The following is a 6,000-nucleotide window of genomic DNA, read 5'->3' as shown; positions in this document are numbered from 1 at the left end:
TTTTATGATTTGGTCACACAAACACTGTAAATATACCTACCCAGCATGGCGCTGTTAAACAAGAAACACTGTGGCTACACCCTATTTTCAGCATGGCTCAGTAATGCCAGCGATGCTAACAAAGCTAACTAGCTAAAACCTGTCTACTGACAATCTGAAAGGAGTCAATCAACTAATTTTTTGTGTGTTTATCCATGTTTAAAAATGCTGCTAAACTTTGGTGTAAAAAGGTAGCGGACGGTAAACAAATCATTTTTTCAGCTTCTTTATGTAGCAAAAAGATAAATTACATATTATTCTTGGAATATTGGCGATTTTACGAGACATTTTCAACCCATTCCATCCAAACTAAAAGTTGCAGTTGTTGGATGTTTTTGAGAAGCAAGTTCCACAAACCAAGCTTTGTACTTTGGTCGCAGTAGCTGTTCCCGTCCAGTTCTGTCAAGCAAAGAAACTATTTTCAAGGGCAAGGATTACATCAATACAAAAGCTCTGCCAACATAGCGGTGCACCTGGCATAATACATTGTTAATGTATACAGTAGAATAGTTATACAAGGACATTATTGCAGCTATGGCCTCCAGCCATTTTGACTGAGTATTTATAACACATAATACATAATCATATTCCCCTGGTTGAGAAAGACACCTGTTCAATATCTGAGTACCTCACTTGCATTGAGCAGAAGGCATCATGGGAGGTTATATGGAATTGCATTCACATTATTCTGAATTTCATTCATCATTTTACATACGGTTATGCCTTCCTACAAAAAGTTAATAAGCTATCATTTTACATGAAATTTGGCGCTGAAAAATATACACATATGTACCACATACATGGACACCTGAGAAGAAAATGAAAGTAAATCTGACTTAGTCAACATGGCATCCTTGGCGCCAAAAAGGAAATATGTTTTCTACAGTAATTGATATTAACTTATATGGTAAGTCATTGATTTGCTTAGAGTACTGTATAGAACTGCAATAGCATTTCAAAAGGCCACTTTTCTTTTGCTGGCCAGGTTTCTCTTGTGCATCCAGGATGATTCTGCATACAAGCTCCAGTATGAGATGCAGTCATCATCTTGTATGCATTGCCATTTGAAATATGTGCTTCATTCAATTTCATTCAACTCAACTACAGGCTATGTAACACATTCCTTCAGTGGGGAGAAGTATGATAAATGTATGTGTTAGCAGACAATATGGTTTTCAATTAAGTTAACTTTTGGCTGCCAACATAGAACCAAATGAAAACTAGTTAATAAATGCACAAGAGTGCAATTAAGACAATTAAACCACAGTATAAGCACAATTTGAACTGCACAACACAAAGTCCTCATTCCCCAAGACACCCAGGGCAGATGACTCCCAGCCAGCTTCCCACTAACAGCAGGGTCGCACTGATTGCTAATAGTTTAATACCACAAACAGCAGGGGAACCTGTGTGAAGAACAACATGATGGATAATGAAACTATGACCAACCCACTGGGGGGAAGTAAAGCAACCTCCTGCCACACCTACAGCACAAGCTGAGACGCAGGAAGACTCCTCCAGGAAGAGGATGGTGTCCCATAGGGCAAGCAACAAGAGATGCCACACTGTCAGAGAGGTTGTAAACAAATCCATGGTTTAACTCTATTATCAATACCAAATTATTTAGATGTTAAAGGTCAGCTTGTTTGAGATGTCCATCACAATGGTCCATTCCTCAGGGAAATTGCACAAGTGTGCAAAACTGCTGCAAGTTGAAGCACAAAATCAATATTTTTTATAATAACAATGAAAGAGAGACTACATGAAATGTGAAAGTGGTCCCCCACAGAGAATTACCATCCCATCTGGTCTGCAGAATTTTTTAGTGTCTTTCAGCTAATAGTTTTTTGTCAGATTAATTCAATTTAACCACTGTATGCTACTTGCACAGTACCAAATGGCAGACCGATAAAATTAGTGGCTATCTGATTAAAATAGTGGAACGTTAAGCAACCAAAGAGTTGGTAGAGACTACAACAGAGCTAAAAAGAGAGTAAATATTGGGCATACGCTTTTTTTCTAGTGTATGTGCAGGGTTGGGAAGCAACAGAATACAATACAATACAATAATTAAGACAAAAAAGGACAAAAAAGGTAACTGTCTTCCATTAAATTTACAGAAAAAAAGACAATCAGATTACCAAATGTTTTGTGAAAATGGGGATTATTAGCAGGATTACACATTTAAATTACACTTTAAAACAAAGAATAATACTACTACTATGCACTATAAAAGTCCCAAACACAAACAGAGTAGGAAGGAGAGGGCAAAATAACTCACTGATCCATGATGGTGTGAGCAGAGGCTGACACCACATGCCGCGCACAGCGGGCGCACGTACACACACTTCACACACACAGTGAATTTACGTAGGAAGAGGAGGTAGGGACGGTGGTTATGCGCTGTGGCAGTCCCAAAGACTCATACAAAAAAGTTAAAAGAAAGCTAGAGTATACCACAGCTCGTTGCGGTGGCTCTCCACTGAGACGACTGTGTTTAACATTCCCAGAGCTGAGCGTGTGTCACTGGTCACTGAGCATGTTCAATAGTGAATTAGAGTTAGAGAGAATTCTGATGTGTGATGCAGATAGAGGGGAATGAATAAAAGGACAATATGAAACCCACAATGCTGCTGCACATAAGTCTGCCACTGCCATCCTTCTGAGAAGAGCTGTGGAGGAGGACAGAGCTCTCATAGAGTGGGCACCAATACCCAGTGGGGAGTTTTCTCCTGCTGCGACATACATTATGGCTTTGTTATAGCTTCACATAGCCAGTGGGCCAAATGCTGTTTCGTCACAGGCTTTCTCTGAGAATGTCATCTGTAATGCACATCATGTGTTCAGCACTTTCATGAAAGCTCTACAGGCATTTTAGATGCAAAAAATCTTGGTTTCCTCATTTTTTAATTTTCTAACCCTAACCCTTACAGAAGTCATTTTATTGATTTGTTATTGATATTTCTTTTTCTCGTGTCTTTATATGCATATGTGGGATTGCGGTAATCCAAAAGTAACAGAAAGCAATCAAGTTAGGTTACTTTAATTATATTATAATACTTTAATATTTATTGTGATACATAGATTAGGTTAGTCACTACATTTTTAAAAGTAATTGTATCAATTTTTTTTTTTTTAGAAACCCTCCCCAACACTATTTGTGCACTCATTTAACTTAATCATGCCCTCGTATTACTCATAAAATGCTTAAAACGCACACATCATACTTGCTGCCTCTCGTAAAATTAAGCCTAACCAGAATTGCAGTAAGAAGCAATTTCATGAAGACAGCTTGCAGCTTGTTTGGTATTTGTGCACATCATTATGGATAGGGATTCAATAATTAAGTTTTATTTCAGTTTTGGGAAGCATTATGGAGACCTATTGTCAACACTTACTAGTCAAAGCTTTGTTATTAGTCAGAGCACTGGCATTGGTTTTATCGTTTTAAATGTTGAAATTTGGCAGAGGTAACTGACTTTATAATAAATCAGTTGCAAGGCCCTGGACACTGTAGGATGTACACAAAGTGCACAACTCGAGCCTGAAAAGTCCCAACATCCCCGGTGAGGATGTGTCAGACACAGACAGTACTTTTCCGACGGGCCTAACTTTATATAGCACTTAGACTCCTACGTTAAGCTTAAGCTGTTTGGTACATGCATTAATGGATATAAAGATGGATTTTCGTGGAGGATAATTTGTCTGAAGGCTGCCAGAACAAACAGTGAGCCACATGAAATAGGAGACTACTTTGTGGAAGTGATAGAACGGTTGGGTGGGGGGGTATCCAAAGCTTGTACAGGCTGACATGGGAACAGAGAATGTAACTGTCAGAGACATCCAGCTGTATCTGCAAAGAAATGATGAACACAGAAAAGCAGGAGAATGAAGTTACATAACAGGAGCAAGCACAGCAAACCAAAGAATAGAGAGCTGGGGGGGCGTGATACGAAAGGAAGGGATTGAGTATTGGATTCAGCTATTATGGGAGTTGGAAGATGAAGGACTGTTCATTGGTGATAAACTGGACAAAGTTTATCATGAGATATACAGAGCTCTATGAGCGATGTGCCACGCTCACAGTATACCAGAACCAGGTGCTAAGAGATGGCATAGTGAAATTTGACGAACACACATCAGTAGTGTAGTATACATAGGTATTACACTTACCCACTAGAAAAGGTCCGGAATTTACTTGCGCAATGATATGTATCAACATTAATTGCTAGACAGAGATATGTTCTGACATGCTGATATCTTTTAGCATTTTGTGAACGGACGCAAAAGCTCATCGGTCACAATGCAAGCGTCAGGCATTCTGTCACTTTCCTTCAATTTAAGGTATTCTCTGAACTATATTATATAGTAATTAGTATGTTACAGGCCCAGCCTGATGTGTACGTGGAGCCGTGTGTGTGTATGTACTTGTGACGTAGGAAGTATGCGAGGTGGGTGCGCTGTGTGTTTACATGTGACGTCAGTGTGTGTGCGACGGGGAGAACAGGTAGTAAACTACAGAAAAAGAAGTGTGCAGTCACGTTGTAAAAGGAGTTTTATTAGAAGCAGCCACAGTGAAACAGTGTTCAGTTCAGCGTTATACCGTGTGGTGACCGTAACTCTGCAGAGCTGGAAATAAATGCGGTCCTCCTGTTCAAACGAAGAAGTCCCGGTTTTTGTTTTGTGTTTTACATATTTAAACCAGAGACCCTCTACTACGGTTCGGGGTCTGGAGGCTGGTTAGTTAACAAGTAGTTTTATTCTCTGAACTACAGTCATCTGCAACTTCATTAGGAACACGTGCAATATAATTCAATCCAATACAACAGCTCTGCTATTAATTCTGCCCTTTTTTTTTTTTTGAAGTTTATACATTTTCAGCTTTTGATTACATTGCCAAAAAAAGTGATAATTCTACTTTGTTTATTACTGAGGTCATACTAAGTGGTGGTGGTGTACTTGGGTGCATTACATTGCACCCTAATACACCTCAATCACTAAATAATAAACATAAAGCAGAATTTTCACCTTCTTGTCAAAAAATTTAGTATAAGCTTCATAAATGTAGATTTAGAGCTGTTTCATTGAATTGAATTAGATTGCACAAGTTAGTCCATTGAGTATCTTATATAGTTAAGTTATTCTCTGAACTATATTTTATAGTAATAACAAGTTATATAGTATTATACAGCTAAGTAGTTATATTCAGTTTCAGTAGCATTAGCATCATGTTTTTGTTGAATATGCCTCACTCTCTCTCTTCAGGTCTGTTGAATGAGAAACATCTGAGTAATTTAATATTGGTTTTGTAACATCAGCTGATAAAACGCGCAGCACCGCAGTATTTTACACATTGCACCGTTAATATCACCTGTTTAGTTGGAGCCGTTCATATAGACCCTTTCATGGCCTACGTCACTGTGACGTCACGACGTTAGCTGGAGGCAAAACAAAGGTAAGCTTGAGACGAACACCTGCGAAAATGTCGTCTTGCTGTGTTTTTGGGTGCCAAAACCGCAAAAGCAAAAACACAAACTTAAAGTTTTATCGCATACCAGCCACTGCCAGTTGTAGACTACTTTGGTTGAACGCGATTAAACGGAAGGATTGGACTGAAAATATAATCAACAACTCTCGTGTTTGCAGCGCACACTTCATATCAGGTAAGATTAATATGTAATGCATCATCAGTTTCAGCCTGGATAACGTTATGGGTTAGACTAAATTGTGACTGAAATTACGTTAAGTTAATCATTATTTGGGGCTGCAGTAATAATATGTCAAGGAGTAGCAACTTGTATAACTTGAGTAGCAGTAAGTTAGTAGTCGTAGTAGTCGTAGTAGTAGAAGTAGTAGCAGCAGCAGGCAGGTGTAATAACAATAGCAGAAAATCAGTATTAGTAGTAAAAGTAAAAGTCACTGTAAAAGAAGTAGTATCGAGTTAGTAGTAACGTGAGTAGT

The 6,000-nt window shown here is 38.6% G+C and overlaps 1 long non-coding RNA gene across 1 annotated transcript in view; it reads left to right on the top strand.

Moving 5' to 3' along the window:
* The first annotated feature begins 5,345 nt into the window (after positions 1-5,345).
* Positions 5,346-6,000, top strand: part of LOC134000075 (uncharacterized) — an 82,286-nt gene continuing 81,631 nt past the window's right edge. Inside the window, exon 1 of the long non-coding RNA XR_009927396.1 lies at positions 5,346-5,426. This is a non-coding gene — a long non-coding RNA (uncharacterized LOC134000075). The remainder of the gene's footprint in view (positions 5,427-6,000) is intronic.

This window comes from Scomber scombrus, chromosome 1 (assembly GCF_963691925.1).
Source record: "Scomber scombrus chromosome 1, fScoSco1.1, whole genome shotgun sequence".
Taxonomy (NCBI): Eukaryota; Metazoa; Chordata; class Actinopteri; order Scombriformes; family Scombridae; genus Scomber; species Scomber scombrus.
This window is presented reverse-complemented; position numbering and strand designations above follow the sequence as displayed.